We start from the raw sequence: 19,917 nt of genomic DNA, 5'->3' as shown, positions 1-19,917 counted from the left end.
TCAAAGATGGGGGCATGTTGGTTACGCAGTTAACCAGTAATCAGTAGTCACCGAAGGTCTTAACAGATTTCCATGATACAGAAGAACATGAAAGAGACTGATGAATGCTTCTTGGTATTCCTGCTTAAAATAGAGATAGATAGGGTATGAGTAGGAGAGTAAAGGCCAAAGAGAAAATCAAGGTGTAAAGGATTTAAAGGAACTGTGGATTGGGCCAGTCATCTCATCAGGAGGAAGACTGACTTCTTGAAGCAAATGTATATGGGCAGTGGCAGAGTCTGCTGAGCTATTCCACTCTTAATGAATCATTTGTGCAGGCAAATGTTGTCATCAAGGACTCTTCTGAGCTGATCAGGACACTGTAGAACTTATGAGCATCAGTGTGGCTTTCTTCCCTGCTTCTTCAGGTCACTATTTGGAAAAATAGCTTGAAAGAAATAGGTTTATCTGGGAACTGAATGACAATCTAAGAAACATGACTGAGAATGGAATTTGGATTTGGTGATCAGGGTGTTAGATCTCCAAAATGAAGAGCTCTTAGCTTGAGGTAAATGTGTCATGGCATTTTAGAAACAACAAGACCTCCAGATTTATTTTCCATCCTTTTCCACCTTGCTGCTTGCACTGGGAGGCTGGGAAGCTAGGAGACTTTGGTCTCTTGCCTCCTGTTGGGTTTAGCCAACGGGAGGTACTGGAAAGTAATCAGAGGGTGGGAAGTAAGGTCAGGGTATTTATTTTCCCAGCTCCTTATCTGCTGGGCTGCAGCTTGGCCATGGCTGTTCCTGACAGCTGGCGCTCTCCTGTGACTCTCTCTTTCCAGATTCCGGTAACCACTCACTCTTCTTGCCTTGTAATGCCCTAGGATGGTAAAAGTCTTCTGCTATTTTTAACCATGAGTTGCTTTACCATTCCTTGTAAGTTTTCTATATCTCTGCTTACACCTTAAGATGGTCTCTCCATTAAATTTTCTTCAGTCATCTCTTTTGAGGATGTCATGTGGACTCTGACTATTAGATCAGCCCATCCGCTTTAATAGCTTTGGAAATTTGAGTAAGTTATTCAATCTCCTGAGTTTTAGTTTTTCATCTATAATGTGGAGATGAAAATGTCCCTTGCAAAGATAAGAGACAATATATGTAAACAGCACATAGTTGCTACGCAGTAAGTGGTATCTATTGTCACCATTACTAGTAACTATTATCACGTAAGGACTGGAAGATCATGGTGCTCTCAGGGACTACTTGGATTAAATTGTAGAACTGGTTGTTACCTATCCAAAAGCATAAGACTGAGGAGGAAAAGTTCAGGAAACAAAAGGTGAGAATGTAGCAAGAGGTTGGAAAGACTTACTAGTATATGAGAAATAGAATATTTTGATATTTTAATATGAGAAGGGAGATACAGCTTTAGGAGTCTCAGACACTTGATGGGAGGATCCTTATACCTAAATATGGCAGTGGAGGTGTTCACCTTGTTAGAAAGGAGCAGGCTTTCAGAAAAGGAGGTAGAGTAGTGCCACATATCACAAGACACATATTTGAATGGAAATGCATTGAACTGTGAGTTAAATATTGAGAAAGACAAAATTATAAAAGTTATTATTGACACACATGAGAGTATCCTGGAGATCCTCTGGCCAGATGGAAGAAATGGACTCTTGACTCAAATTTCAGCTCTGGAAAGGAAGCAAGGTATATAGCTCCTTGAATCTTGACTGTCTTGAGCTTGCTTTTATATCATTCCTTGATACCCACTGCTGTTCTGGCTGGCTGGTCCTTCCTTCTTCCATGTTTCAGTTTCTTAGAGGAGCCCACAGCCATTTAGTGGGAGAGCTCTTTTAGTTGATCCTTCTACTTTCTTCTCTCCAGGGCACGCATGTCTGCCTGAATGGGGAGAGGGGTTAGGGAGACAGTCAGAGTGGGTTCAAATAAAATCTCCCCATCTGTCTTGGAACATTTTCCCCCAGAGAACCTCTTTCCCCAGAATCAACTCCCCCGGTGCAAAACTCCTCTTTTTTTGGAGGAAATTATCTCCAAGAGATCTGCAAATCCTTTTGCAGTTCACTTTTGATTGGGTACCCCTACCTTGCCAGTTACTCTAATATGTGACATATATCTGAGGTTTTTTTTCCCCCAGAAGGTGCTCTACTTCCATACAATTCAAAAGGGTAAAGCTAGAAATTAGAGGGTGTCAGATTCCACCCAGCTTCACTTACCCTACAGATTTTTCTCTCAGTGGGTAGATAAAGTACCCTCTCCTGTACATAATTATGATCAGAGAGGAGAAAAACTTTGAGAGACAGAGCTTGTGTTAGTCAGAAGAAAAGAAAAAAAAATTAGGGAAAAGATACAGCTAGTTTGAAATTCTAAAGTGGTAGATGTCTCAGAAGGGTTGGGAAGGTCCCGGGGCTGGGCATTTTGTTTATGAAATTGCCTACAATCCTGATGTAGAAGAAACAGAGGCAATATCTAAATAGACCAAATCCTGTGGCTTCACAGTGAGCTCTATGTGAGCTCAGATCTTAAAAGAACATGGCCATAAATCAAATAATGAACATAAAGGATGATAAATATGTGTGCAAGTGACATTAGAAAAGCAAAAGCTCAGGATAAACTGTGACTTGTGGACAATGCTCAGGACATCATCAAAAGACACACATTTTTTGTTTGGCGCAAACTGAAGCATAAAAAATGCAGAAGTAAATGCCTTGGGTAAGTGCTTTCAAAGCCATTCCAAAACTCTTGGCCTTCCATTCACTCTGTCAAGGAGAAAGACCTTATGAATGAAAAGGGTAGAACAATCAAGAGCATAGAAAAGCTCATCGAAGACCAACTGGTGAAGAGACTGTGAGTGAGCACCAAGTTTCATGCCTCCTGGACCAGGAACGTTATATCCCAGGGAACTGCTAAGACCTTGCAAATGAGATTCTCTACCACTTTTGGTTATCTTGGAAAAGGTGTGAAACTGAACATGTGTCAGAAGACTGGACTCAGCTAAGTGCAGTCATGATTTTCTAAAAGGGAAGAAGGTGGGTTGTGTAGAGAGATAGTAAATTTAAATGTTTATGGAGACCAGATAACAACTTAGAAAGAGTCAAGTAAAGCTAGTGAAGGTCCTATGAGCTTGAAAGGTTAAGCTCTCTCTAAAAAGGGCAGCTGTCACTGAGCTCCAGCTGGTTGTAGAAATGTCCAGAATTGCTAGAACTTTAACTTTTTAATGTTAAATTGTATTATTTTCAAATGTGGATAATTATTTAAATTAAAAAATATATATTGTGAGGGCTGAATTAAATAGGACTGTAGAGAGATAGGGCCAATAGGCTACCAGTTTGTGCCTTCTGCCTGTGGATTTGCCATCTTGTAGCTAAAAATCTAGGACAGTCTACTGAAAGATCACCTGGTAGGCGTTTTAAAGAAACTGATCCTTAGGAACTGCATGAGTTCACTAAGGACCAACATTCCACATACTAACCTCCTCTCCTTTGATTAGCAAAGGGCTGTAGTAGACTTGGGTGGACTGATTCCAGCAAGGTTCGCACAGGGATGGCCATGTTCTCCGTGGGGACTAGATAGAGAAGCTCAAATGAAATGTCAGTAGTTCTAGGAAGGGTCTTAGCTGACTGAAAAACTGTTCCAGGTTAGTGTATTAATGACCAATAGGGAGGTCTCTATTCTTGTCTCTGGCCAATTAAAGTTTTGGAGCCCAGAAATGAACTCAAGAATTGGCTTATGGCTTGTTGTCTACAGGGTGTAATGAGAATAATAATCCCTTTCATTTTTCTGTATTTTGATTGATACAGACAGGATTTGGCACACTATAGCCCATGAGCCAAATCTGTCTGCTACCAGTTTGTGTGACTAAAGTTTGATTGGAGCACAGCCACACCCATTCTTTCACACATTGTCTCTGGCTGCTTTCATTAGACAATGGCAGAATTGAGTATTGTGACAGAGAATGTATGGTCTGTAAATTTAAAAATGTTAACTGTTTGGTCCTTTACAGAAAAAGTTTACTGACTTTCTCATGTAGCTAAACATCATATTAGTCATCTTAGAGGCCTTGTTAAATTATTAATTAATATTGGACTTGTCGACATTGGTCAGTAAAAGTCTAAAGTCTATATATTACATTACTTGCTGTCAGGACACAGCTACTTGAATCCCAGATTGAAACAATTTATTTAGGAAATCAAGGAGCAGGGTGTTACATTTATTCTTGAGAACATTTAGCTTGTTGTTTTATAATTCTTTTGTCCAGTGTGCTGATAGTGTCTTTCAACTTCATATCCAATGCATTCTGCTTTTGAAGTGAGCAAACATGGGCCCTCATGTTGGGGTAGAATTCAGAGACTTGGGCCCAGAGGAAGCAGCATGATGAGAAGTAGATGTAACCTGAGGGCAAATTCAACACGGGGCCTCAAGAGGAGAGTTAAAACTCTGGATCAAAGAAGTTGTGGCCGTGATGATGGCACAGTCCAAAGCAAGAGGGAGTGACTGAATATAGAAGCAGATTGGGAGTGAGGTCAACATGAGAGCAAGGCAAGAGGGTCCTGAGTTTTGTCTGTGAAGGGGACAAAAGTGTCTGAAACTCTTTCTTTCTGGATATTGCCTACTGGAGTATGGGATGGACTAGCTAGAGATAAAGGGCTAGGCTTGGAGGACAAGGCAAAGTGTTGTTATATAAATACGCAATTTGGGGTTTCACTTAGGACCTCTCCTAGGCAGTATTTGATGAGACTATGATGTCATCAATTTCACTTTAAAAATTGTGGTAAAAAGAATATAATACAAAATTTCCCATCTTAACCATTTTTAAGTGTACAGTTCAATAGCTACATTATGTAGCATAAGGTATATTCACATTGTTGTGCAATAGAGTTTCAGAACTTTATCATCTCACGAAACAGAAACTCTGCATGCATTAACTCCTCAAGTCCCCTCAGTTTTTTTTTTAAAAAATGATCAGAGTAGCTAAACAGAAACACCAGCAGATATTTAGAAAAAATGCACTTCAAAAGCAAAATAATAAGGAAAAGTAGATGTAATTTGGTATATTTTTCATTGCTTACTAATTAGTATCCTCTTTTCCATTTGTCTTCAAAGAGAAAAAGATTAATTCCTTCTTTCATTTGCCTACTTTATCATTGAAAACTTCAGGAGCTGGGACCCAGATTTTTGGCTCTTGGTGGAAGGATCCCAGTTAGTGTCCTTCACAGCTGTGACTGGCATATGGAAGAAACCTGGAAAAAGGACATGTCTCTTCGCTGATGACATGCCCCAAAGACTTATTTCTAAAGAACCAATTCCTACTGTTGCATTCCTTCCTGCTGCTAAAGAAATTCCCTAGGTTTGTAGCATTTCTTCCCCCTAAATTCTCATTTTTGCTTATTTCTTTCATACAGCTTGACCAAAAACCAAAGAGGAAATTATTACCACATGCATTTTACATTTTCTGGAATGATCATTTTCTTTGCCGTGATGAGAAAGGGCTTTCCAGTATCTAAAAATTATCTGTGATTCTTAAGCTTATTTTTCTAAACAATTCTGTCTACATAAAACTCTCCTGTAAATTTTAGTGATTGGTTTTGGATATAGATTGCTAAATAAAGTGTCAAGAGTAATTAATCTGTACACAGCCCAACTTTTTTGATGGAAATGTATTTATGCTTTCCGAAGATACATAATGTAAAAAATATTTCAAAGGTTAGAGCAAAAATGAATGTCCTCCTGCAATTGGACTCTAAGAGATAATCCCCTACTTCTTAAAAAAAGAAAACAATAAACATTTAAACAATTCAAATAGGGCTTTCCTGTATCAATTCAACAGAATGTGTCTTTAATGTATCAATCATCTGTTACACAATGTGGCATTAATGCTGAAGTTGTAGGTTGAGGGCCAAGAATCCAGGACTTGCTTGACCGCCGTCTCTACCACTTATTAATGGCGTACACTTGAGCAAGTTACTTTATTTATTTAAGCCTCAGTTTCCTCATCTTCAATGTAGAGATAAAAATAACCTTCAAGGGAGAGATAATTACTCATAGACTTGTGGAATGATATGACATAGAACATCTCAAGCACTTAGCACAGTGCCTGGGATTCAGCAGATAATAATAGTTGTATCATAATTGTAACTACATTAATTTAAACATTTTTAAAATTTTGGTACAAAAACATAACATAGAATATACTATCTTAACTAATTTTAGTTATACAGTTCAGTGCTATTAAAAAGATTCTCATTGTTGTGCAACTGTCTTAGTCCTGTGCGCTACCATAACAAAATACTTTAGACTGCATAATTTACAAATAATAGAAATTTATTTCTCACAGTTCTGGAGGCTGGGAAGTCCAGACTGAGGCACCAGTTGATTCAGTATCTGGTGAAGGCTTGCTCTCTGCTTCACAGATGGTGCCTCTTGTTGTGCCCTCACATGGTGGAAGTGGGAAAGGCTATGTCCTCACATGGTGGAAGAGGCACTAATCCCATTTACAGGGGCTCTGTCCTCATGACTTAATCACCTCCTAAAGGGCCCAGCTCTTAATATTATCACATTGATGATTAAGTTTCAACATATGAATTTTGGCGAGACACATTCACACCATAGCAGCAACTGTAAACACCATCCATCACTGTATTAATTATTAATATGGATTCAACCTACTATCCTGAAAAAATAACATGAATTTACCTCTATCCTATGTGTGGCTTGGCTTTGTCAAAATAGATTCCTCCTAGTTTCTCAAAATTTTTTGAAATCTGGTCATATCTGTTTGTGGCTAGATTTTGAAAAACCCTTCATGTGAAGTGTTCAAGGCATCAGACTGATTCCAGTGTTATCGAATGTTCAAAACTGTAGAGGTGAGTGCTAAACAGACCTGCGCAGCTACTCTAGGGTAAAATTAATTCTCAAACGCCCTCACTGACACTTTGCAGTGTCTTCTCCAGCAGACGTTTCTGACTGCTGCCGGCCTAAGCTCTGCTAATGGAGGTTTATAAAGGCCTTCACAATTCCTATGGTAACCCAGGAGAAAGGCTGTTGCCATGGGGACTAGTGAAGCCTATATAAACCTTCCATCTCCATCAGACAGATGAGAACGATGTGAGAATGAATCCTTTGCTAATTCACCTCCAGAAATTGCTAATAATTATCTCTGTTTTTGGAAAAAGATTCTTCATTTCTTTCAGGTGAAAATTCATTCACATTTTTAGCTTCAAATAAGAATTATGCAAAATCTTGCTTGATGATCTTGGTGTTAACTAAAATCATCCAGAGAATGAAATGGCCAGTGATTGAACCATTTCCAAATTTCTATAGTGTTACCAGCCACTGAATAACATTTATCACAAGCATATTAACTTTTAAAACAATAGTATGTTTCTTTGAAAAGAATGAAACATAAATGTATGTCTATTAATGCACTTCTCCATTGTTTTACAATCGGATCTAGGAGAATCTGAGCTCTATGAAGGCAGGGTCTGTTTTATTTACTTCCATATCCTCAGCATCTAGCCCATTGTGTTGCAATATTAGGGGTTCAGTAAATGAATGAATAAGTGAAGCAATCAGTCAATATACAACAGTCAAGCAAGTCTCATGTTGACAATGGCAGAGATAGTGAGTATTGACGTTCAAGTGTGTAACAAATGAAAGCTACCTCTAAAAACAGTATCATCATTAATTCATTTATTAAAGGACAATTTATTAATGTCCACCACATTTATTTATTCAGTGATGGCACAGTTCCTGCTTTGGTTCATTCCAAAAGTATTTAAAGAAGCTAGTCTTTAGGGATATCACCCTAAACAGGGCAACATTCCCATCTTCCTGGAGCTCCTGATCTGCAGGCAGAGGCAGACATATATCCCTGTCAGAGTAAAATGGGATTGGTGTGAAAAGAAGCAGCACAACCACCAAAATCTACTTAATCCTGATGGAGCTCAGGGAGAGAGAAGACACAGTCTGAGCTGGGCCTTGATGGATGAGTAGGAGTTTCACAGGCAGACAGGGTGAGGAGAGGAGGTTGTTTGTTGGGAGGAGGAGATGAGGCATTTAAGGCAGAAGGAAGAGCATATGTTAAAGAATATGACCTGTTGAGGGAGTGGCAAGCATTCTCCAGTGGCTGAAGTACAGGTTTTTTGAGGACTGTGGCAGGAGGCTGATTTGTGACAGATTATGATGAGCCTAACATGCTATTCTTATCCAAATTCTTTTCCTGAGCAAGTGGAGCATTCACAGCTTGAGCCTGTAGTGAATTTTCAGGAGTTAGGACTGGGTGAGACACGGTCCCCAGATGTGCATTGTGGAGGAAGAGGGTCATAGAGTGCATCCAGGATATGACAGCATGGCCAGGCTCAGGCCTCTAGCATGAGGAGCCCCACCATTCAAAGGGTCAGGCAGTGGGGCAGGCCCAGAGCTGCCCTTGGGGACAGCCACCGGGAGGGGTTGGGGAAGGTGGCCAGGAGGTCCATCTCTTTTAGAGGGTATCTGTGCCCCTGCCTGGGTGTAGGCAGGCTTGGGTTGGAACAACACCTGGAATATAGACCTTTTTCAGCAGAAGTAAGACATATTCAGATCTGTGTGTTACAGACATCCTTCTAAGGCAGGCAATGAGTAGGATGAGCAAAGCTGGGAAAGCTTGAAGGCAACTGCAGGGATTGGAGAAGAGATGACCATGTGAGAGTTAAGTACCTATAGCATGAAGCAGGCTGATGAGTTCCCTCTTTTCCCTTCAAATATTTACTTAACGCTTGTTATTTGCTTGTAGGTTGTCCTGGGTCCTGAGATTACATCTTTCTCAAGTAATGTGTAAAACAGACACCCTGACTCTTTCCGTATCCTAAGCTGACACCCTTGAAGAGTTGATGATGGTGTAAAGTTTGAAGATGGAGCAAATATATCTGTGGACTCTTTTGCACATTACTTTCCCCCCCTCTATTCAGGGTAGAAATAGGGCTGGTGGACGGAAGCTACCAAAAAATATTTTAATCAATACTAATAAAAACTTTCTAAAAATGAGGGTAGCAAAAAAGATGGGAGCTGCTTCCTGAAGTGGCACTGAGTGGTTCCTGACATATTGTAGATTTCTCAATAAATTACTAACTCTTATATATCTTACAGTTGTTTCACAAACTTTCAGAGTAAGAAAGTATCAAGGTTATGCTGGCCTCACCAAAGTGATTTAGAAAACATTATATCTTTTTCTATACTCAGGAAGAGAGTGCATAATATTACCATTATTTCTTTCTTAAATGTTTAAGATAATTCACCTGCGAAGCCATCAGGGCCTAGAGTTTTTTCTGTGGGATGGATTTTGATAGCAGATTCAGCTTGTTTTATGTAAATAAGAATGTCCACATTTCAGATCTCTTTTGGTGTCTCTTTCAGAAAGTTGTGCTCTAGACATTTGTTTCATCTTAGTTTCAGATTTATTTTCACAACATTTTTCATAATATCTTCTTTTTTTTCCTAATTTCTGTAGATTCTGTAGTGATGCCTTCTTTTTCATTCCTGATACTTCAAATTTGTCCATCTCTCTTTTTTCTTCATGAGTCTTGCAGGAGTTTATTAATTTTATCCTTTTTTTTTTCAAGGAACCAACATTTGGTTTGACTGACTCTGTTGTAGATTTGTTTTCTATTTCATTAATTTTTCTTCTTTATTATACTCTTTCTTCTACCTTTTTGGACTTTGTTTTGCTTTTGTCCCTAAGTTCTTGCAGTAGATACTTAGGTAATTGATTTTTAGCTCATATTATTTTCTAATATAAGCTTTTAAACCTATTTTTCTCTGAGCGCATTTTTAGCTTCTCCCATGCTTTCATAAGCTGTAGAATCACTACCATTCAATTTAAACATGTTCTAATTTCCAGTATCATCACTTCTTTGACACAGAGATTATTTAGAGTGATATCATCTAATTTCCAAACATATGGGAATTTTAGAGTCATCTTTTTGTAACTGGTATAGCTTAATTCCACTGTGGTCAGAAAACACACTTTAAGAGATTTCAGGCCTTTGAAATTTGTTAAGGTTTGCTTTGTGGTTTAGTATATGTCAATTTTAATAACTGCTCCTTATGCACTGAAAAGAACATTTATTCTTTCTTTGCAGTGTTTTATAAACATCAATTAGATTAGGTTTGTTTATTGCATTGCTTTGGTATTCTTTGTTCTTACTGATTTCCCTCCCTGCTTATTCTACTCATTATTATGAGAAGTATGTTAAAGTTTTTCACACTGATGTGCATTCAACTATTTCTTTTAGTTCTATAAATTTTTACCTTATGTATTTTGAAACTGTGTTATCAGATGCATACAAATTTAGAGATTGTTATATCTTCCTGGTGAATAAAACCTTATATTATTATCAAAGGTGTCTCTATTTCTGGTAATAATTTTTATCTTAAAATTTACTTTACTGATTTGTAAACCTATATCAACTTTATTTTAGTTAATGTTTATATGATAGATCTTGACTATCTTTTTACTTTCAATATTTCTGTGTCTCTAAGAAATGACTCACATGTAGCTTGACTAGGTTTTATATTTTTATTCAGTTTGACAATCTTTGTATTTTAATAGTATTTAGTATTTATAGAAATATGTATATTAGTTTGTACAGTTATTTAAAAATTCATTTTCTATTTGACTTACCTGTTCTGTTTGTTTTTCATTCTTCTTGCTTTCTGTTTTTGGATTAGTGAAGTTCTATTATTATTATTATTATCATAACATTTTTCCTCTTTATCATTTGTTAGTTACATATTTTTTTACTATGTCTTTAATAGCTAGCCTAACAATTAGAACATGCAAACTTGACTTATAGTATAATGTAAATGAGTACTTTTATCACTTCACTGACAATGCTAGGGTTTTAGAACATGTTAATTACTCTTTCCATTATTCTTTATTCTTCTTGCATTTCAATGTTTTGGAGGAATTATTTTTATTTTTGTGTGAGGAATTTCCTTTAGTATTTATTTTAGTGCAGGTTTGCTAGTGATGAATTCTCTTGTGATCTTTTTGGTCTAAAAGTACTGCAGAGCAAAAAGATTTGTCTTCACCAATTAGAAAAAAAACACTTTTTAATTGAAAGAATTTCATATCTATGGAAATTTTTAACAACAGCATAAGAAATCCTATACACTTTCACCTGGATTTCCCAGTCCTTAGCATTTTGTCACATTTGCCTCTCTCTATTTGTATATATTATTTTGAACCATTTGAGAGTAAATTGCAGACAAGATGCCTGAGTACTCCTTAATATTTCAACGTGTATTTCTAGAAACAAGGACATTGTCCTACATACCCATAGTACAACCATGGGAATCCATAGACTGCATTAGAAATCTGCCAATTGTCCTATGAATGTCTTTTACAGATCCAGGATACTACCCAGGATCATGGGTTGCATTTAGTTATTGAGTCATTTTAGTCTGAAACAGTTCTTTACTCTTTCCTTATCTTTCATGACATTAATGTTTCTGAAGAGTATAGCCCCATTACTGCATAAAAACCCTTTTCATATTTAGAGCTCCTTTCTCTGAAAATGAGAAATCAGGGCCCCACTACCCTTAATATACTTACTTATTTACTCAATCCCCCTGTATGTAAGCACTATAGCCCATATGGTACTATTGTAGGAAATAGAAAAATGTGCCTCTTCTGAGTAGATTTCAGGCCCCACTCACCCCTCAGCTGATTGCCTCTGTGCAGTGAATAATATGCATAACCTACTGCAGCCCTGTCAGTTTTACAGTCTGTGCACTTGACAGTTATCCCATAATTCTTCTCTTAGTATAATTACAATTAATGTGTGAAACTGACAGAAATTGCACAAATATAAAGCAGTTTGGGTCCAATAAACCACTTCATTTTATTTTCAGCTGAATAAAGTCTTGTGTGTGGTTTCTGTAGAGCTAATTATATTTTTAGGAATAGAGAGCTCAAGGAAAATTTGGATGTGTTACCCTGTTCTGCTAAGCCCTGGTGCTACTGCAGCTGGCACATGGCATGCCTTTGGGCTCAGAAAGTTCAGAAAAGATAAAGTTAGGGGAAAATCTCTGAAGGATAAAAGGCATAACACCAAGGTTGGGAAGATGTAACATAAAAGGAAGGGAAAGAGAGCGCTAAATATATCAGTCTGATAATATACAGAAGGAAGCTGAGGGGGCCCTAATTATCCTATAAAGAATTTCAAGGGGATTATGCAATTTCTTAATTTCCTAATTTTCTGAAAAGCACTCAAATAAGGAGCAAGACATTTTTTATGGTTCAGCTTGAATGTCATCACCTTCATGAAATCTTCCCTAATGTCTACTACTGTATTCCATAGCCCCAGCCCCAAATCATGACAGAAATTTGGGTGGGAGGGGGCGTGAACCTGAGAAACAGTGGAGAGAAGGAAAGACGTGCCCAGAATTGAAGAAGACACAGTGGCAAGAATAATAATGGCTCATACCTATTGGGTGCTTCTATGTGCCAAGCATTGTCCTTCAAGCTTTCCAGGTGTTCACTCATTGTCCCTCAAAAGTGCACTATGAGTAAGGCACTATTACTATTACCCTTGTTGTATAGATGAGGTAGCAAACACAGAAAAGTTGAGTAACTTACCTAGGGTAACATGATTATTGAGTGGTCATATGGTTATTTCAGGGCCAGAAAATGAACCCAGAAAATTTGACTTTGGGTTCCTAATCAACATACTATGCTGCCCCTGACAGTGGGGAGGGGAACTGAAATCTCCCAATAACCACCTTTCCTTCAGAAATTCCTGATTGTCTAGGAGCAAAGTTGGCTTTCAGAGGGTAGCCAGCATGAGTGTAAGTGTTTGGGGGACCAGAGGCAGGGGACAGGAGTGTGTTTACAATGACAGAACCAGGGCTAAAGTGAAACGTGGTGCTTTTGAAAAGGAGAATCTTTAAATATTTATTTAGTAGGTTCTGTGAGACACTCATTTTATAGTTATAAAAATGATGTGCTTCTCTTTGTAAAAAAAATAAAAGATTTATTATGTCTACTCAATGTAGCATAACCCTTTAACTCATTTGGAATCATCTAGGAATTTTTATTTTCAGAATCAGATAGCTTTGAGGGAAGTATAATAAAGGGTTTAGGATATAGATAATTAAATGGATCACTCATTCCCAATGAGCAACACTACACTATGTATTACTAGATTTTTAAAAATTATTTATGGATTCTGCAAATGGAGTAGACTATTCAATTTTAGAATATTAGCTAGCTGACCTCAGAGTTGGTGGCTCATCCAGTAGTTGTACTGTACACTTTGCACATGCAAAGAACTAAAACACTCACCTTGTATTGGTTAGTGCCGGCTAAGAATATTTTTAAAATTTCTACTCCAATGTGCTGTCTGTATAGTTTCAGCAGTTCCAATTCATATTTTGCTAGTTACTTAAAGAAGTCATGTGGAAACCTGAGTAGGCTGGCACCATATTCCTATTTATTTCAGTGATGTTTTATCGTCCCTTATAGATTGGTATCCCAAGAACCTAGAGCTACAATAGGTTACTGCAGGCTGAAAGGAAACAGAACATTAATCTCTTCTACCAGACCTGTGAAAGTGCATACTTTCCTTAGAAATGCTTGGTAGGCTGAGCAACCTTTGCGGCTATGGTGAGCAGTTACATGAACCACTGGGTGGGAGTTTGACTTGCTGACATGTTATGTTTCTTCTACACATTAGATTCTGGGTCTCTGATTTTATGTATAGGTGCTCCAGAACAAGAAGTTAGTGCCTCAGCAATTCCCAATCTTGGTTCAGTTTACTGACTGCAATGCTCATTTCATGAACCTGAACAGCTGAGATGCAGTGATAAGATAGGTAGTTCCAACTTCAGGGAGGCCAAGATCTATCTGGTAATTATGGGAGTGCCACAGGCAAAACACATAAAAGAATGACTTCTTAAACAATTATTCTGGGAACACTGTTCTTATCTTAAGGTGCCCTGTAATTCTTCTTGAGACTTATCTTCATCCAGCCATCATCTTCATCATCATCATCCCCATCATAAGCATTACCACCATCATCACTACTACCATCATCACCACCACTATTACAATAATCAGCATTTCCTGAGACTTCTAATGTGTCAGCTTCCACTTAAACCTCTGCCTGTGATTTCTTCCTTTGATTTTGAAGTATCTGGACATTTATCTTTCTTTGGAGCCCAGATATGTATTTTGTAAGTGTTTATTTCTATAATGCCCAACATATATGTGTTGGAAGTATAGAGAATAATCAGTTAATTCCAGCTTAGCCTGCCATGTTGCTGGCAAATCTCTCACAGAAATTCATTTATCCATTTGACAAACACTTAGCTGCAAAAGTCCTTGCCTTCATGAAGCTTAGAATTCTGCAGAAACCTACTCTGGACTTGCTATATGCCAGGAGACTATTCTAGGCTTTACATATATGAACGCACTGAGTCATCACAATCACCGAGGGAGGGTGGTGGCATTATTATCTCCATTTTACAAATGAGGAAACTGCAGCACACAGAGGTTAAGTCGGTTGTCCAAGGTCACACAGGTAGTGAACAGTGGAGCTAGGGTGCAAATTCAGGCAGCATGGGCATTGAGTTTATGGTTTGACCATTATTCTGTACAGCCTTTCTGTATGTGAATCTATGCCTAGAACACAGTGGTCACTCAAAAGTTTTTTATTGAATCATTAAATGATCACAGAGTACTACATCATCTGCTGCTTGTGTATCTTCCAGTAGATTCTAAGCTCCTTGATGTTCAGAGGAATATCTTCCTTGACTTTGTAGGTATGGAGCCAAGCACAGAGCCTGCACAGAATATATGCTGAGTAAGATGTCAAACACTGGAATGAATGAATTGTTAAATGGTCCCTAGAATGACAATGCTTCTGGACTTTGGCATACACGTGAGTGAGAATCTGGGAATCTGGGAAAGTGACTCTGAGATTGCAGGTGGCCTGCCCAGCCCTCACAGGTGGTCTGCACCCCTCCTTCTGGCCACACTTCATAGGGGCTGTCAGAACATAAGTGAAAGCCACAGGGCTGTTAGTAGGTCACTAAGGTCTTAAAGTTTGGAAGCTTTTCTGGAGCTTCATTTTAGAGAAAACTCTTGACAATTAGCAAGGAGTGATTTACCCTCCAGGGAACCCCCGGAAGTTGTCTTCAATACATAGAGTAACTCAGACCTGTGGAGTCTCAAGTCATCATCTCAGATTCGATGTCCCACAGGGTGTTATAAAGAGCTACATTCTGCCATCTGACATGAATGAGCAAGGTACTTGCAGGATTATTTGAATATATCCTAATTCCTGTTATAAGTGAACAGAAGCATCGATTTTTAGAAGTCTTACTGTAAGTGTTTACACTAAAACATTTCAGATACCCAAAGTTAAGAATGCAGAAGGCTACTATATATGATAAAATGGATGCTGGGTAAAGAATTGCTGTCCTAATTGGTCCCCAATATTCTCACCTGCTAAATGAGAAGGTTGAATTAGATGATCTCTAAAGGTCTTTCCACATTATTTGTGGAATGACGTATCTATCATTTATTGTATGCCTACTGTATACCAGCACTATTTTGGGACTCTACTTTTATTTATTTATTTTTTCTCTTTTTTTTATTATACTTTAAGTTTTAGGGTACATGTGCACATTGTGCAGGTTAGTTACATATGTATACATGTGCCATGCTGGTGCGCTGCACCCACTAACTCGTCATCTAGCATTAGGTATATCTCCCAATGCTATCCCTCCCGCCTCCCCCTACCCCACCACAGTCCCCAGAGAGTGATATTCCCCTTCCTGTGTCCATGTGATCTCATTGTTCAATTCCCACCTATGAGTGAGAATATGCGGTGTTTGGTTTTTTGTTCTTGCGATAGTTTACTGAGAATGATGATTTCCAATTTCATCCATGTCCCTACAAAGGACATGAACTCATCATTTTTTATGGCTGCATAGTATTCCATGGTGTATATGTGCCACATTTTCTTAATCCAGTCTATCATTGTTGGACATTTGGGTTGGTTCCAAGTCTTTGCTATTGTGAATAATGCCGCAACAAACATACGTGTGCATGTGTCTTTATAGCAGCATGATTTATAGTCATTTGGGTATATACCCAGTAATGGGATGGCTGGGTCAAATGGTATTTCTAGTTCTAGATCCCTGAGGAATCGCCACACTGACTTCCACAATGGTTGAACTAGTTTACAGTCCCACCAACAGTGTAAAAGTGTTCCTATTTCTCCACATCCTCTCCAGCACTTGTTGTTTCCTGACTTTTTAATGATTGCCATTCTAACTGGTGTGAGATGGTATCTTATAGTGGTTTTGATTTGCATTTCTCTGATGGCCAGTGATGATGAGCATTTTTTCATGTGTTTTTTGGCTGCATAAATGTCTTCTTTTGAGAAGTGTCTGTTCATGTCCTTTGCCCACTTTTTGATGGGGTTGTTTGTTTTTTTCTTGTAAATTTGTTTGAGTTCATTGTAGATTCTGGATATTAGCCCTTTGTCAGATGAGTAGATTGCGAAAATTTTCTCCCATTTTGTAGGTTGCCTGTTCACTCTGATGGTAGTTTCTTTTGCTGTGCAGAAGCTCTTTAGTTTAATTAGATCCCATTTGTCAATTTTGTCTTTTGTTGCCATTGCTTTTGGTGTTTTGGACATGAAGTCCTTGCCCGTGCCTATGTCCTGAATGGTAATGCCTAGGTTTTCTTCTAGGGTTTTTATGGTTTTAGGTCTAACGTTTAAATCTTTAATCCATCTTGAATTGATTTTTGTATAAGGTGTAAGGAAGGGATCCAGTTTCAGCTTTCTACATATGGCTAGCCAGTTTTCCCAGCACCATTTATTAAATAGGGAATCCTTTCCCATTGCTTGTTTTTCTCAGGTTTGTCAAAGATCAGATAGTTGTAGGTATGCGGCGTTATTTCTGAGGGCTCTGTTCTGTTCCATTGATCTATATCTCTGTTTTTGTACCAGTACCATGCTGTTTTGGTTACTGTAGCCTTGTAGTATAGTTTGAAGTCAGGTAGTGTGATGCCTCCAGCTTTGTTCTTTTGGCTTAGGATTGACTTGGCGATGCGGGCTCTTTTTTGGTTCCATATGAACTTTAAAGTAGTTTTTTCCAATTCTGTGAAGAAAGATATTGGTAGCTTGATGGGGATGGCATTGAATCTGTAAATTACCTTGGGCAGTATGGCCATTTTCACAATATTGATTCTTCCTACCCATGAGCATGGAATGTTCTTCCATTTGTTTGTATCCTCTTTTATTTCCTTGAGCAGTGGTTTGTAGTTCTCCTTGAAGAGGTCCTTCACATCCCTTGTAAGTTGGATTCCTAGGTATTTTATTCTCTTTGAAGCAGTTGTGAATGGGAGTTCATTCATGATTTGGCTCTCTGTTTGTCTGTTATTGGTGTATAAGAATGCTTGTGATTTTTGTACATTGATTTTGTATCCTGAGACTTTGCTGAAGTTGCTTCTCAGCTTAAGGAGATTTTGGGCTGAGACAACGGGGTTTTCTAGATATACAATCATGTCATCTGCAAACAGGGACAATTTGACTTCCTCTTTTCCTAATTGAATACCCTTTATTTCCTTCTCCTGCCTGATTGCCCTGGCCAGAAGTTCCAACACTATGTTGAATAGGAGTGGTGAGAGAGGGCATCCCTGTCTTGTGCCAGTTTTCAAAGGGAATGCTTCCAGTTTTTGCCCATTCAGTATGATATTGGCTGTGGGTTTGTCATAGATAGCTCTTATTATTTGGAAATACGTCCCATCAATACCTAATTTATTGAGAGTTTTTAGCATGAAGGGTTGTTGGATTTTGTCAAAGGCTTTTTCTGCATCTATTGAGATAATCATGTGGTTTTTGTCTTTGGCTCTGTTTATATGCTGGATTACATTTATTGATTTGCGTATATTGAACCAGCCTTGCATCCCAGGGATGAAGCCCACTTGATCATGGTGGATAAGCTTTTTGATGTGCTGCTGGATTCGGTTTGCCAGTATTTTATTGAGGATTTTTGCATCAGTGTTCATCAAGGATATTGGTCTAAAATTCTCCTTTTTGGTTGTGTCTCTGCCCGGCTTTGGTATCAGGATGATGCTGGCCTCATAAAATGAGTTAGGGAGGATTCCCTTTTTTTCTATTGATTGGAATAGTTTCAGAAGGAATGGTACCAGTTCCTCCTTGTACCTCTGGTAGAATTCGGCTGTGAATCCATCTGGTCCTGGACTCTTTTTGGTTGGTAAACTATTGATTATTGCCACAATTTCAGCTCCTGTTATTGGTCTATTCAGAGATTCAATTTCTTCCTGGTTTAGTCTTGGGAGAGTGTATGTGTCGAGGAATGTCTCCATTTCTTCTAGATTTTCTAGTTTATTTGCGTAGAGGTGTTTGTAGTATTCCTTGATGGTACTTTGTATTTCTGTGGGATCGGTGGTGATATCCCCTTTATCATTTTTTATTGCGTCTATTTGATTCTTCTCTCTTTTTTTCTTTATTAGTCTTGCTAGCGGTCTATCAATTTTGTTGATCCTTTCAAAAAACCAGCTCCTGGATTCATTGATTTTTTGAAGGGTTTTTTGTGTCTCTATTTCCTTCAGTTCTGCTCTGATTTTAGTTATTTCTTGCCTTCTGCTAGCTTTTGAATGTATTTGCTCTTGCTTTTCTAGTTCTTTTAATTGTGATGTTAGGATGTCAATTTTGGATCTTTCCTGCTTTCTCTTGTGGGCATTTAGTGCTATAAATTTCCCTCTACACACTGCTTTGAATGCATCCCAGAGATTCTGGTATGTTGTGTCTTTGTTCTCATTGGTTTCAAAGAACATCTTTATTTCTGCCTTCATTTCACTATGTACCCAGTAGTCATTCAGGAGCAGGTTGTTCAGTTTCCATGTAGTTGAACGGTTTTGAGTGAGATTCTTAATCCTGAGTTCTAGTTTGATTGCACTGTGGTCTGAGAGATAGTTTGTTATAACTTCTGTTCTTTTACATTTGCTGAGGAGAGCTTTACTTCCAACTATGTGGTCAATTTTGGAATAGGTGTGGTGTGGTGCTGAAAAAAATGTATATTCTGTTGATTTGGGGTGGAGAGTTCTGTAGATGTCTATTAGGTCCGCTTGGTGCAGAGCTGAGTTCAATTCCTGAGTATCCTTGTTGACTTTCTGTCTCGTTGATCTGTCTAATGTTGACAGTGGGGTGTTAAAGTCTCCCATTATTAATGTGTGGGTGTCTAAGTCTCTTTGTAGGTCACTCAGGACTTGCTTTATGAATCTGGGTGCTCCTGTATTGGGTGCATATATATTTAGGATAGTTAGCTCTTCTTGTTGAATTGATCCCTTTACCATTATGTAATGGCCTTCTTTGTCTCTTTTGATCTTTGTTGGTTTAAAGTCTGTTTTATCAGAGACTAGGATTGCAACCCCTGCCTTTTTTTGTTTTCCATTTGCTTGGTAGATCTTCCTCCATCCTGTTATTTTGAGCCTATGTGTGTCTCTGCACGTGAGATGGGTTTCCTGAATACAGCACACTGATGGGTCTTGACTCTTTATCCAGTTTGCCAGTCTGTGTCTTTTAATTGGAGAATTTAGTCCATTTACATTTAAAGTTAATATTGTTATGTGTGAATTTGATCCTGTCATTATGATGTTAGCTGGTGATTTTGCTTGTTAGTTGATGCAGTTTCTTCCTAGTCTCGATGGTCTTTACATTTTGTCATGATTTTGCGGTGGCTGGTACCGGTTGTTCCTTTCCATGTTTAGCGCTTCCTTCAGGAGCTCTTTTAGGGCAGGCCTGGTGGTGACAAAATCTCTCAGCATTTGCTTGTCTGTAAAGTATTTTATTTCTCCTTCACTTATGAAGCTTAGTTTGGCTGGATATGAAATTCTGGGTTG

General features: G+C 38.3%; 2 long non-coding RNA genes across 2 annotated transcripts in view; one reads left to right on the top strand and one right to left on the bottom strand.

Annotated features, from left to right (window-relative positions):
- LOC129524462 (uncharacterized) overlaps positions 1 to 19,917 on the top strand; it is a 447,472-nt gene that overhangs the window by 281,970 nt on the left and 145,585 nt on the right. The window lies entirely within an intron of this gene.
- On the bottom strand, positions 1,358 to 6,999 carry LOC101130910 (uncharacterized). The gene is made up of 3 exons (XR_002007278.4): positions 6,693 to 6,999; positions 3,472 to 3,564; positions 1,358 to 1,883 (listed from the first exon to the last, which is right to left on the bottom strand). It is a non-coding gene; the product is annotated as an uncharacterized lncRNA (long non-coding RNA).

Source organism: Gorilla gorilla, chromosome 13 (assembly GCF_029281585.2).
Source record: "Gorilla gorilla gorilla isolate KB3781 chromosome 13, NHGRI_mGorGor1-v2.1_pri, whole genome shotgun sequence".
NCBI lineage: Eukaryota > Metazoa > Chordata > Mammalia > Primates > Hominidae > Gorilla > Gorilla gorilla.
This window is presented reverse-complemented; position numbering and strand designations above follow the sequence as displayed.